The 14,637-nt window shown below is 46.5% G+C and overlaps 1 protein-coding gene across 26 annotated transcripts in view; it reads left to right on the top strand.

The window, feature by feature from the left end:
* EPB41L3 (erythrocyte membrane protein band 4.1 like 3) overlaps positions 1-14,637 on the top strand; it is a 143,933-nt gene that overhangs the window by 43,683 nt on the left and 85,613 nt on the right. Inside the window, exon 1 of one of the 26 annotated variants that reach the window (XM_069004487.1) lies at positions 2,180-2,280. The exons of 24 other annotated variants lie outside the window; for them this stretch is intronic. The gene's annotated coding sequence lies outside the window, so the exon portion shown is untranslated. Of the gene's footprint in view, positions 1-2,179; positions 2,281-4,649; positions 4,670-14,637 lie in introns of those variants that run through there. One more of the 26 variants, XM_069004489.1, reaches the window with a different exon arrangement.

Raw genomic sequence — 14,637 nt, forward strand, 5'->3', positions numbered from 1 at the left:
TAAACTTCCTTGGAGCTTCCTTCTGACAAAAGTCATGACAAATTGGGCACTAACCCACTTTGAAACTAGAAATTAACATTTGAAAATGAAAAAATCCCAAAACCCGTGAGTGTTGAGAGTTCTGAAACTTAGGCTCACATTGGTAGCTCAGAGGTACCAGTCCCTTTAATCTGTTGTGAAGATTTCCTGTTTGTAGGAGCAGCCTGGTAATACCACTTAATGCTTTGAGGTTAAATCAATGAGCTGGAAGCCTTCTAGATCCTCAGATGAAAGATGTCATTATATATGCAGAATATCCACAAAAGGGATCACAGAGAATAGTGTAACTGTGGGGCAAATCTGCCTGCAGTACTGCTCAAGGACAGCATGGGTGGCTGGGGAGCACTTCTGTGATGTGTCTGCTTAAAAGTGATGTCAACACCTTCCTCTGTAATGGGCAGTGCAAGAGCTGCCAAAGGTCGAGCTGGTAAATTCTGCTTGTTTTTTCACAAATATTTCTTAAGTCTCCTAGCTTGTTTTTGAGACTCAATGTGATTGAGAGCAACTCAGTCTTTTCCTTACTTTCCTCCTATTTTGTTTTTTTTTCAAATCAAACCTTGTTAACTCTAATGTGTGTCTTAGCTGTCAAGTCCATTCTCTTGTGATTTGTGATGGCTTCCAGAGCTCCTGGTAGAAAAGAGTATACAAGTCTTGTTATTTCAACTGCGTGAGCAAAGGTATGCCCTCTCTTAGCTGATGGCATGCATTTTCCTTTTGAACTCTCTTTCCTTCTCAGGCACATTACGGTGTGCCAGTTCTGCTAAATGGCACTCTTGCATAGCAGGTGAAGAGGGCGGTGTGTGTCTGGCTACGATGCCACATGAAATACAGAACAGCACAGTTTTGCAGATCTGAGAAATGGTATGCTGCTGCCTACTGTCAAAACCTCTTTCTCTTTTTAAATCCCCCAGAGATGCTGCTAATTAAAGGAGCTATTCCCTGCCCCTCCCTCCCCCCTTGATTCATATCAGAGCCCTGAGTATAATTTGGATCTCGTAAGTTTTGGGAGTTCTCAAAATGCCCTGTCTAAAGAGAGAATAAGCCTCATTTATCCACTTCGCTGTACTAGGGTTGAAGGTGCAGCATGAGACCGTGTTGATCTGTCACTCTTCTGCAGCCAAGCCATCGCTGCCCTTCCTGTGGTCAATTCCTCCTCTGGAAAAGAGCAAGTTCAGCTGCTTCTGGTCCCCCAGAGAAGCAAATGAGCAGTGCCTCTGAGCACGGTGATGCAGCAGTCTCAAACCCAACAGCCACTCCTATGTGTGTAGAGTGGAGAAGTCAGTTTTGTGCTCTAAGAGAAGCTATGTATTTACCACATTGGAATGGTGTAAGTAGGATTAATCCCCTCCCAAACTGCTTTTGTATGCACTACAAATTTTTGATGCTTTCTGACATGTGGCATGTTGTGGTCCGTACTGGAGTGAAAACTTGAAAATTATCTTCAGTTTTACATTATCCCTTTTGGACCAGGAGCTGATGTGTGACAGGACCTATATATATATTTTTTTTTTTCATGTTTTGGCCATGTTGTTGAGGGAAATATGGTTTGTATTTTAAGAACATGTAGTTTGTCAGTGAAAATTAAATTTGAAAAGGCTGGTACCTTCTCTCCCCCCCATCAAAACCCCCACGTGTAATTCAAAGCCAGACCTTGCCAGCTCTCAGCTTGCTGCTTTTAAGTTGACGGGGAGCTTCTCCATCGCGGGGGTTTGCCTGCAACTGCAGCAGCTAAACTCGACTCTTTAAATAGATGGATTCATTTAACTGAGCCAAAAAACTGCCGGATCCCTCCGGACACAGGTGGGGATCCCTGTGCTGGGCGGAGGTGGAGGGGGGCTTCCTACCGTGCCCGGGGAGCAGCCCTCGGTGGCCCAGGGAGGAGGGCAGGCGGGAGGGCTGCCTCCGCAAACCTGCCGGCATCCAGCTTTTGCCGCTCTCCCCGGCGTGCGCTTTTTATTTTTTTTTTTCCCTTTTTTTTTTTTTTTTTTTTTTTTTTCCCCTTTCCTTTTTCCCTCCCTCTCTCCGGAGCAGCCTCGGCAGCCCTGATTTGCTGGGGAGCGGCGGAGGCTCGCTCTGGGCAGAGCCGGGCTGCGCTGCCTCTGCTGACGCGTGGCCGCCGCCGCGCCGGGAGCAGCCCCGCGCCCGCCACCGCCGCCCCCGCCGCTCCGCGCCGCCGCCGAGGAACCTCCGCGCCGCTCCGGCCCCGCTGCTGCGGTGCCCTCCCGCAGCGGGGAGCTGAGGGTATGCCCGGGGGGGCGGGGGCAGATTGCATCTCCCCCCTTTTGTAATATATACGTGTTTATTTATATATATGTGCGTGTATATATAGACACATATGTATAAATATGTGTGTATATATATTTACATCATTCTTAGGAGCCATTTTTAAGTAGGGGGGGCGGCGTGTGCGTGCGGCCAGGCTGCCTGGGGGGGCCGGGGCAGGCAGCGAGCGGTGTCCCCCGCAGAGCGGGGAGGGCGGCGGGGGCTCTGCGGGGACACACACACACACACAGGCTCGGCTGCTCCCGCCGCAGCTCTGCCGGGGGCCGGAGGGTGGGAGGGGGACTGCAATTTTAATTTTTTTAGGACGATACGCATTTCTGTGGGAAACTTCTGTAGGCGGCAGAGGCGCGGCGGAGGGGGGCGGGGGAGGCGTGTGTCGTGGTAGGGCGCACCCCGAGCCCCCCTAGGGCCGTGCCACCCCCAGTGCCCGGTGTCCCGCTCACCTGGGGGACACAACACCTGGGCGGTGCAGGGGCCCGGCCGGGGCTGCGCTACTCGCCATGGGGGGGGGGGGGTTACCCCCTACCCCCCCGCCCCGGGCCGTGGCTTCTGCAATGCGGTGGGTGTGGTTATGCACGGAGCACATCGCAGCCCCGGACCGCTGCAGTGGCAGCACCGCGCCGGCCCCCTCCTGGCCGGCAGCGAGGGGCCCCGCCGGGCCGGGCAGCCCCGCTCCGCTCCGCCCCGCGCTGGAGGGATCGCGCGTCTCTGCCTGCCTGACCCGGCGCGGGCTCCCAGGTGCTCGGGAGCGCGGCCCGGACGCTGGAACCCCTCACTCTCCCCCATCCCCACTCCTGGCCCCGCGGAGCGCGGCGTGGAAGTGTCGGTGCTCGGCCAGGTCTGTGGGGAAAGGGGAACAGAGAAGCCGCGGGTGCGACCAGCGTGCGGGCTGAGCGGGTCCGTCGGTGCGCCCGCATCCTGGGTGCGGTCCCTCGCCCTTGGGCTGCCAGAGAGGGACCGGGGCGGGTGGGTGGAATAGGATTTTGTCTTTTTCGGTTGCCCCATTTTTCGTTCAAAGGCGAAACTTCATCACATATACCGAGAAGCTTAAAAACTCTCACTCCTGTGGTGATCGCAATAGCAAAGCATCCCTGTCTGGCCTTGCTCTGTCTTGATTTAATTTCTCTTGGGGCTGTGCTGGAAGGGGAAGGTGCTAGGTCAAGGCAGTTGTTACTCTCACCACAGTTCTGCAGCGTGTGCTCCTGTTTGAGGCAGAGATGGAAAATATTTCCTCCACTGAACATGCACATTGCTTCGAAGTTGAAGGGAAACTACTTACAACGTTTGAGGTCTTTTCTGTCAACATGATTGCAAGTCAGAGGCCCACTTGCCAAAAAAAAAGCAAAAAAAGCTCTGGGTTAGGTGTGTCCCATGTGCATCCGTCCTTTTACAGCCTGGTGAGCTGAGGGATACCTTCTTGTTTTACTTTTAGCAGTTGTCAGCAATTGTCTCTGTCCATAGAAAGCTTTGTAAAAAGGTTTGTATAGAGAAAGCAACTATAACTAAATCCCATAAAAAATAAGAATTATAAGCAAGCTTCATAAGGCTTTGACCAGTAAAGGTCAGATGTGACTGAATGTATGTTTTTTCTCTAAATCTATGGAGAAGAGTCCTTTCATAGAGTATTAAAAGGTCAAGATCATCATGCTGCATCACTGATGTTGTTAAATTCACTGGTCTTGCTGCACCTCTGAGTGTGTACATGCATAGTCGGGTATAGGCAAATACTGCTATGCTGGTCTCCTTGGGTTGGAAAGTTTCAGCTCTAGTGTGAGGATGAGATCTGCATGGCAATCAGGGGAGGAGAAGAGAGCCTGAGAGCACCGCATTGGGGTAAGAGCTGCTGGAAGTTTATTCCTTACAGCACTGCATGAACAGGAAGGCTCCTTGAGCTGCTGGCATGCTGCAGACCTGCTTGCTGCAGCAGAGAACACGAAACACATGGGGAAACGTTTAAAATACACTGGTTCTATTTAATCAGACCAGTTCAGCCCCGGCATCTCCCCACACTAATTGCCTGCAGTCGCATCCCTCTGTTAATGGTGCAGCTGATGGCCTTTTCTCCCCAAAGGCTGCCCCGTATGACGAGGAGCTGGTCGGATGCGCATCAGGAGGTCATCCCATGGGAGCCCCGCTGCTGCGGTGGGCAGGTTTAGCCTTGGGGAGGAGCAGCGGGGGAGGGGGGGCACAGGGTGTGGCACCCATCCCCAGCCTCCCCCTGCGCCTCAGCCTTGGCGGCTCCTCACTGGGTAGGGCTGTGTCTGACTGCTGGAGAGCTGCACCAAAACTGGAGAGGGCTGGTTTGGGTTGGGGTTTTGTTCTCTCTTCTGGGAAGGAGCAAGTGAAGGTGAAGCTACAACTTATGTAATTTTTCATTTAATCAGGGTGAAATCTGTTCTTGTCTGTAGTGGAAACCTGCTGAATATTTAGTCTTTGATGAGAAAGAATTGCTATTCAGAGATTTTTCTTTGAAATCCGGGGAGGGGTAGGTGATAGTAGATTTGTCCCACGGCAACTCGGTCGTACCTATGTTTGTTATATTTGTTGTTTGATGCATGGTTGTGAGTTCCATGGGGGTTGTGCATAGTTGTTTTCTTAAAATATGTAAAATGTCACTTCTTTGTGTTTCAGGCAGGATCTTGAGTTAACAGAAAGTTCTTGAAATGTGTTAAATGTGTTATTCACGGTGGGTGACATTCAGACTTGTTTCATGGAAATCTCATGTACCAGTAAATGACTGCTTGTTGTCTGAGGGAAAACGTCAAACCATTTATAAGTGGTTATAAAAGACTTCTTGTCTCTCATGAGATGAAGCATCAGCTTTATTTCTTGAGCTACGGCATTTTCAACACAGAAGTGTGAAACTGTGTGACTTTGTCACATCAAAATACATCCTCGGGTGAGGATCTGTGTGTGTTCAGTGCATGTTCAATATATGTTGGGCTTTGGAAACGAAGGGTTGGTCCATGCAGGGAGGGCTGTTGTGGGTGTGCAGGACTGTGGTTTTTTTGATGTGTATAGCATGACCCTAGGATTTGTGGTTTAGCATCCTATTTATCACATTTTTACTGGAAATATTTTATGACTGCAGTGTTTGAATGTTCAAAGTGTTTTGTTCGAACGAAATTTCTCTCTAATCGAGTATAAATGCATGCATATAACTGAAAAATATGATTGCTGTCAACTAAGCTGAAAATTAGGCTAAGTGTTTATTCTGGAGGATCATGATGGATTGTTTTTATTTGGTACAAAAGTTGTAGACTATAAGAGTGTTACCCAGAACTAGACTTAAATAAGCATCACTAAGCAGTTTGAGTCAGCAGCATAAAGGAAGTCTTCAAAAGAGGTGAACCACTGGGAGAATCATAGATTAGCTGGCTTTTATAGTGTGTTTCTCTACATTTTCAATCTCCAGTGTTAGCCATTTATAATGGCTGGGGAATGGTCCAAGTCTAAATGAGTATGTGGACACATAACACTTGCTCTCTCAATAGCTGGCTAGAAACACCCAAAGAGAAAGGCTTGTTTTCTTTGGGAAGAGCTCCATTTCTTAAAGTGCACAGCCCAGGTAGTAGAGAAGAGGAGCATAAGCACTTCTCTTGGCTTTGGTAAGAGAACCTACAGACCCTTTGCTCCCTCCCCCGCCATTCTCAATTCTTGTCACCATCACCATCAGTGCAGATGAAGCTTGGGAGGATTGCTGAGGACTGAGCACCTCTGGAAAAGCAGAAATGGGTCAGTATTTGGGACAACTGAGTTAATCTGAGACAGTGTGCTGTATAGACAGCAAAATCAGTATGTCCTGCACCTTTCCTGAGTAATTTATATAATGCAATTTGAGTAATTGTCAGCTTTTTGTCTCTGGAGGAAAATGAAATCTTTAAATTTACTTGGCCTTTGTATCAGCGGAGATGGCTGTTCTTGAATAAAGTGGATAAAAGCAAAAAGGAAATTATAATCTATAAAATAGTGAATCTGTTTGTATCCTATGGGATGCAGTACATGAAAGGGTATTACATAATTGAAAATTTAAAATGTACACAGAAATTTAAAAAAAAAAACTGGAGGGGGCGAGCTTTTGTACATAGACCTCTTCAATTTTTACCCTTTCGTTTTTAGATCTTGGAAATACTTTGTGTGCCACAGACAGAGAATCCTTTTCAGTGGCTTCATTATCTATCAAAACTGATCTGGTGGCAAGCTGAGAAACAAAAGAAGTACTGAAATCTGCATGAGGATCACCCACCAGGTGTTTGATCCCACTGAGAAAAGTCTTTCAGTTTAGAGGGTTAAAGAAGAATGTGGAAACTGGGGACTTGGAACATGTGTTGGGGATAAAGGGTTAGAATAAATGGAAAGCATATGTGAATATAAAAAAGTATTTTCAGGAGGGGGAAGGGAATGTGAAGAGAAAAAAGCAGGATACAGTTTTGGATACCTACTCGTGTGTGTATTTGTATGTAACATGTTTATTAGCGAATGGGACAGGAGGAAGCAGTCACAGCATTGCTGTGTTAGGTGTGACTTGGGAGAAGAAAGCTCCTGTGTGCAATAGAGAATGGTTGATGATTTTAGTTTTGGGCTATGTTAAAATTGTAACTACCAAGGTGTTGCATGTGCCCATTGCCTGGCTTTTACTGCAGCCTTTTTCCTAAAACAGGGGTTGGGTTTCCCAGATGGGCTGCAAGTAGCAAGTGAGGGAATAATTTGAGGTGGCAACAGCTGACCCTGCTGGGCTTTTGTTTGGAGCCCTGTTGATGAACGGTGGGATGTTCATGGGAGAGAGGTAGGGAAAACACCTGTCCCTTGCCCCTGTCAGACCAGGGCAAGCTGCACACTTATTCCTGTGGGTTTGTTCTGCTCTGTAGTTGTGTCCTGTTCTTCCAGTCAGGCTCTTGCCTATCACTCCCCCTGCATGTCCCCTTTCCCTGGCTGCACTCACTGGCTGGGTTCCCCTTCCTTTGGGATCCTTGGTGGAATCCCTGCTGAAACCGGATCCTCCGGCACTGTCCATTCTTCCCATTGCCCAAGAAAGTGGCCAAGTACCTGCCCTGCTTCTCCTCCTCCTCATTTGGGATTATTCCTTCATATTCCTCACCCTCAGAGCTTCATCCCTTGCAGTGGCTCAGTCACAGTACTCTCAACCTCCCTGGAGGTGGTGAGTAAATCCTGGGAGACAGCCATGATCTGGGGTTCACCTGCAGCCCCTTTCCCTGGTGGCAGGGGGTGACACCGCTCATGGCAGCCAGGAAAGCTGACACTGCTGGTAACGATGGAGCAGCAGGACTCCCTGGTGGTGGAGGTTAACTTGTTTGGTCCTTATGAATCTGAGGGTAATTACATGTAACACCTCCAGTTTCCTAGGACATACTGGCTGCAAATAAAATGGTGTTTAATAAGCCAGCAAATGTAAACAGGCTGTGAAGAACAGAAGAAGAAAGAAAAAAACAACCCACCTCTTCCAGACCTAGGAAACATATGTTTATACTAACTGAGAGACCTGTTCTTGCACCCTGACTCACATCGGGGAGTATCTTAATCTGCCTGTCTTCCCACAGAAATCGGTAAGCCTGGCTGTGAAGCAAGGCTCAGTTTGCTTTAGAGGGACGTATCAAAATCTGACCCAACCAAATCATAGCTTAGGTCAGGAAGCTGTAATCTTTCTAAGGACCTTGGAAATGATTGCTTCACCAGGTACACTGTATTTATCGCTGTTTTCTTTCAATTAAATTACTGATGTTGCAGAGCAACTCTTGGGGCAGACAGAGCTTAGCCCTTCTGCTCCCAGCACGGTGTGATCATTGAAGGTGCCCCACAGATGCACTGGAATCCATACATGGACATATGCATGTATACAAAGAGAAACATCACTGCTTGCCTGTGAGAATTATTTGTAGCAAGAAATCTGGTACCTCTAGTTTGTTCCTAGTTTGCATATCAGTAAATTGGAGGCCAAGGTAAAGATAAAGGTAAAGACAGTGGGTGATGTATAAAACTGTGTGCTCAGGAAAGCAGGGTCTTTTAGTCTGGCCAGATCGGCTTGATAGTCCAGGCACTGGTTGCACAGAGCCCTTTGTATGGGGCATCTGTCACCGGCACTGCCGTGGGAGGTTGGGGAATGATGGGCAGCTGCCTTTTTGGAGGTCAGCATGTCACTTTGTCTTGAAGCAGGCATAAAACACCGGTCTCACTTGCACCTGAGGGGCTGGCCCAAGGCACAGTGGCTTCTTGTAAGCAAATTTCTTAATTGATCATTTTGTAACGATCGCACAGTTTGCTGACACCACCAAGCGGTTCCGTGTGGCTGCCGTGCTGGAAGGAAGGGATGGCATTCAGGGGGACCTTGACAGGCTTGAGAGGTGGGCCCATGTGAACCTTGTGAGGTTCAACAAGGTCAGGTGCAAGGTCCTGCACATGGGTCAGGACAATCCCAAGCTCAAATACAGTCTGTGAGATGGCTTGAGAGCAGCTCTGAGGAGAAAGACTTGGGGGTGTTTGTGGAAGAGAAGCTCAACGTGACTCGGCAAGGCATGTTCACAGCCCAGAAAGCCAGCAGCATCCTGGGATCCATCAAAAGCAATGTGGCCAGCAGGCTGAGGGATGTGGTTCTCTTTACTCCGCTCTCATGAGACCTCATCTGAGATACTGCTTCCAGATGTGTGTCCCCAGCACAGGAAAGGTTGGAGCAGGTACAGAGGAGGGCCACAAATGTGCTGGAGCACCTGTGAAGACAGGCTGAGAGAGTTGGAATTGTTCAGCCTGGACAAGAGAAGGCTCTGGGGAGACCACAGTGGGACATGTCAGTTAAAGGGGGCTTACAGAAAAGACAGAGCAACTTGATAGGACAAGGTGGGGATAGCCAGGTTGTCCAGAGAAGTTGTGGATGCCCCATTCCTGAAAGTCGTAGAATCGTAAAATACACTGAGTCGGAAGGGGCCCATCAAAGATCATAAAGTCCACCTCCTGGCCCTGTGCAGAACACATGTGCCTGAAAGCATTGTCAAAGGCCAGGTGTTCAAGGCCAGGTTGGATGGGGCTCTAAGCAGCCTGGTCTAGTGGAAGGTGTCCCTGTCCATGGCAGGGATTTTGGAACTAGATGAGTTTTAAGGTCCCTTCCAACCCAAACTCTTCTAGAATGGCAGTACATGGCTACTTTAACCATCTCACCGCGTCTCACTATGCAAGTGCTGTAAAATCTCAAGAACAGCCCTGGAAGGAGGAGTACAGCTGTAGGGTTGAAAGGTGAAGTGAGAGGACAAGGGGTTTTTTTAACCTTGGAATTTGTCTTTTCCATTTCTTCTGTCTTTCCCATTTAGATCATTCCAGAAGACTAAGGTTTTGGTCAATTATATGTGCTTAAGGAGAAACACTGTAATGTAGTTTCCACTGTACTGAAGCATTATTCTTGTACAGCTGGAGCTGGCAGCCTTTCATTCCCTTACCACCTCCTTTTTTCTCCTAAAAATAGCAGCACACTACAGCAGTATTACAGGAGAGGCAGAAGAACGTTTCCTGAGCAACAATTTTTGCCGGATAGTGGCTGAGGTAGCATCAAGAGCAGATTTGGGGGGAGTTGGAGGAAGATATAAATAGAAACAGAACAAAATGGGACAGAGGCAAAATTGGTACGGAGAGGATGAGGCTGGTCAGTGAAAAGCCTGTGGGTGGTGACGTTCACTGAGCTGTGTACCAGCCTGCCTGGGGAATTGGGAGGAACCTCGGCACTTGAATCATTTAGGAGTTGTCGAGACAGAGCACTCGGCAGCGCTGTGTGGGTAACAAACTCACGGTGCAGATAGGAGGCATGGGTGACATGACCTAATTTTCATCTCTGATTTCTATGATTTATTAAAGAGTTTTGTAGACTTTCTCTTAGCAGACTTAGAGCTGGAATTTGAGGCATGGCAATTAGGAGGATCCTTTAATACTGTGCCAGCACGCTGTTGGGGTTTCATCAGTTACTTGCAGGGGTAGCGTGCTAAGTGCAGCAAACAGAGGTTGGGGGCAGGCTCTGTTCCAGTTTAGATCTGGTATTGACACTAGTTTGCTTTCTGTGTTCAGTCCTGCCCTCAGTGCCACTACTCATATTTGTGGATTATAATAATCTATTTATGGGCTATAGTAGATATTTTGGAAAAAAATTTAAAAAATAACCACCACCCACAGCTGCTTCTCATGCCACCCTATTTAATGACATTCTCAAGAAACAGATAATAGCTGATTTGTCTCACTTTATCCTGATCTTGGGAATCCCTCCATCCCTGGGTTGGAGAAGCAGAGCCAGCAGACAGTGCTTCTGCCCTCCCTGGTTTTCCAAGATAGGGAGAAGAGACAGCACCCCACCTTGTTCATCAATATATTTAAATATATTCAGCCAGGCTTTCTGTCTGCATAAACAGTGTACCGACTTTTATTTGCACATAACTAAATATGCCACACAATTATTGTGATGGTGAAATGCTGATGTAACTAAATTACTAGAAAGCTAACTAAACTAAACTTACTTGAACAGCTGACCTTACTCTCTAAGTGTTGGTGTTAAGGTTGTTATTTCTGATCTGGTTCCCGTTCACCGCAGTTCTTGTGAAGCCCAACCACATGGAATTTCACACTTAAGGTTTGAAAGTGTTCTGTCCTCATCTGCTACTTCTGTGACTTAGATTTCTTGACTTATTCTTCATTGTGTGAACCCAAAACTGTTTTTCTTATACTTGCATCATATATAAACTATGAATATTTTTCTGTGTAGCTTCTCTGTCAACATGATAATGCAGGGCAGCAAAGCCAGTCATTTTCTCAGCCCTAGGGGACAGTGATTGAATTAAGGATGCAGACCTGAAGAATAAAAAAAGTAACTTCTTTTAAATTTTTTACCAACTTCTCATTGCTGTGCTGTACAAACAGACATAAAATGTCTCTTGCCAGTGTAGGGCAAACTGCATGGTTGTGGGGCTACCCATGGAGGCAAGATGGTTACACTGACCAGGATTCCAGCAGCTTCTGTAACAGGAATGTCTGTGTTGAAACAAACTCTTTACCTGGCTTTGGACTCCCTTGCTCTTCAGCTCCAATTTTGTTTTTATCTACCTGCTGTGCAGACATGATCACTGTATTTTCCCCATCCCTTGTTGTCCTGAATCACCTTGCCTCACCCCAGTAGGTTTGGTTATTGCAATTTATTTTCCTGTTTCGCTGTGTCCTGCATTTTCCATCATCTGAAGCACCCCTTTCTAAGTCTAGCCAGTGTTTCTTCTATATGAAAGCAAAATAGCTGGTATGAAAAAAAGATGCCCCCCATGACCTTCTGATCCTGTGATGTTGCTTTAAAGAACACCATCAGTGTAGTTATGCCTCCTTCTTTTAGCCAGTCTGTGGAAATCGATACAAGTTTTTGATACCTCCACAGGTTTGGAAGAAATCTTGCTGTGCTTTTTTTTTCCTAAGTAAAAAAGTGCTGGCATGCACCAGAAGATGCAGCAACAAAGCATCATGTTATAAATTTTCTGATTGCATAAGAAGATACCCATCACTCTCTGGCTTCCAAGCAGTTCTAAAGGGATAAAACAGATATGTTAATTACATACTGCGTTATGTACTTCACTGAACATGCTTTGCTACCTTTCTTTTAAGGCACACCAAGGTTATCATTGTTCCTAACCTACAGAACTGTGAGTGTGCTTCCTTGATAGTGTCCTCTGCTCCTGGAATGTTGTTGTAAGAAGAAAAAGCTTTGCAGGACTGGATTTGGCAAACAGATCAAGGTCTCAGCCAAGGAAATACATTGTCTGTTCATTCTCTAAACAAAACTAGCATAGCTGAAAGCATGTGTTTTGTATCTGGTTTCCACTGGCTTTATTTTGATTTTGTAAAGTAGATGTGATATGCAATTATTTCTGCAAACGTGACGTTGTTTAAAAAACACTAGTTAAATATTTCTTAATTAAATGTTGGCTGCTGAGCCTGAAAGAAACTGTCCACAAATTCAGAAGGGATAGCACAAACATTAACAAGAGTCTGAATAAGAGTTTGCATAATGAATGGAATTATTTCCTACTTAAAAACATACTGGAGATGTGGGCTGAGCAGAATTCACTCTTTGACTAAAGAGTGTGGACTAAAGAAAAGGAGAGCGCTGACTATACCATGGAAAAGTGTGGGACATTCAATGAGACCTTTTCCTCTTCCCATTTGGTTTTTCAAAATCTCATGTTTAAGCCCAACATCCTTACATTTCCTGGCAAGGAATCCTGCTTTCTGGTGGCATTTAGTCTTCATTTTAAGACCTTGGATAGCCCACTCTTAACCCGCTATTCTGAACTTGTGATGTATGGAAACCCCATTTTAATTAACTCTGTGGAAATTTTTAGGACTTTATTTCTTTCTCAACTCTGGTTAGCTACGCAATGAGGAAACTATTGATCATTAATACTAGGGAGGTACAAAATTAGGACATAAGGGTAATATATAACATTGCTTAAGATAACAGTTCTGTAAAATGCATGGTATCTTCCAGAACTGCAGTGACAAGGCATGATGACAAATGCATTCCATGAGAAGAAGGCAATTCCTTGAAAACTTAGTGTGAGCTTGGAGTATTTCACTGACTCACCGAATAAGCTGGACTGGAAGGGACTTTCAAGGATCATCAAGTCCAACTCCTGGCCCTGCACAGGACACCCCAATAATCACACCATGTGCCTGAGAGTATTGTCCAGACACTCCTTGAACTCTGCCAGGCTTAATGCTGTGACCACTTCCCTGGTGAGCCTGTTCCAGTGCCCAACCACCCTTTGGGTGAGCCCTTTTCTAATATCTAACCTAAACCTCCCCTGACACAACTACAGGGCATTCCATCAGGTCCTACCACTGGCAAATGACGTAATGACTGGCAATAGGTAAAGTTTGCATTCAATTTCAAGTAAGAACCTTCTCAGACTCCTTAGTCCTCCCTGTCTGAGCCACAAGTAGAGAACACACAGCTCTTTCCAAGTGCAGATAAAGCCCTCAGCTTTGTTTCTGTCACCTTCCTTGCAGACTGCGGCATTTCTTATCAGTGGGCATGCCCAGGGTCCTCCGCTGCTTTGGAAAACAAAAGGTAGGAGGTAGCAGTGGGGACAAGGATGAGATCCTGGGCCCTCCTGGCTGCTGTGCCTGCAAGGAGCAGGACTTCACCTCATGGTGCTGCAAGACGTGGCTTCTGCTTCTCAGGGATGTTCTGTAGTAGTTCCTGCAGCTGGTGACTGACTGACTGACTGCTCTGCTTGGTCTTTTGTCACAGGCGCCGCCAAGATGAATAATTCAGTTTGTCAGGTGAAAATTTAAATTGCATCAGTCACACCTCTTCTAGAGTTATCCTGTGATTAAAAATGACAAATGGGTTTCAATGAAACACTGTTTTCATGTTCTCCTAACCTCTCAACACATACGTATTTGAAGCTTAAGAGCGTCACATGCACTCTTCAAAATTCATTTTTAAAATTATATGTTTAATGTAAGGAGGAAGAAAAGTTTCACCTATAGTTTAGAGAGAATTGATAGTGTATTCATTTTCACTTAAAATATTGACCTTTCTTGCCTTCCTGCTAGGACCAAGCCGTAGCTGTTTGGGCTTTGAATTTTTGAACCTCTCTGGCATGATCTCTTGGCTGAGAAGTGATGCTTTTAGACTTGACAAAACCTGAATGATTAATCCAGTAGCCTACCAAAATAGCCTTACTGTAGCTGATAAATCCTGTGCAGTTATTGAAATTCATTAAAACCTTAATGTTGAATTGTTAACCTCAACCAGTAGCATAACATGGTAAACCAATGCATTCCTTTCCTGAAGGCGCCCCCACTTTGTTTAAATGGCAGGTAACTTCCAGCAAGGCTTCGGCCTCCATCCCCTATGGAACCAGCCTGCAGTTCCAGAAACATGAAGGCTGCATCTTAGCACTCAATTTTTCCCTGCCATGCGAGGCAAAAGGCGAAACCAAAAAAAAAAAAAACATGCTGTGACTCCTGAACACGTTGAGGGAGACACGGAGGTGGCTGATCCCGAACATTTCTGAGTCTTCCTCAGCAGGCTACCGGCTGTGGGCTGTCAGGATTGCCAGCTGGCACTTGCCAGTCGTACTATGAATGGAGCCTGCTTGCTGTTTTCAGTGATAGTGCTTCAGCACTCAAGCAGATGTTGCTCTACTCTATAACAGTATTTGGAGATACAGGCTCCTGAGTGCCTTTGGTGTGTAGAGTTGCAGAACTCTAGGATTGAGGATGATGTACATGTCTTTCCAGCCTTCAGGTCTGGGTTGGGGGAACTTTGTAGGCTCAGCA

Source organism: Aphelocoma coerulescens, chromosome 2, assembly GCF_041296385.1.
Source record: "Aphelocoma coerulescens isolate FSJ_1873_10779 chromosome 2, UR_Acoe_1.0, whole genome shotgun sequence".
NCBI classification, from domain to species: Eukaryota; Metazoa; Chordata; class Aves; order Passeriformes; family Corvidae; genus Aphelocoma; species Aphelocoma coerulescens.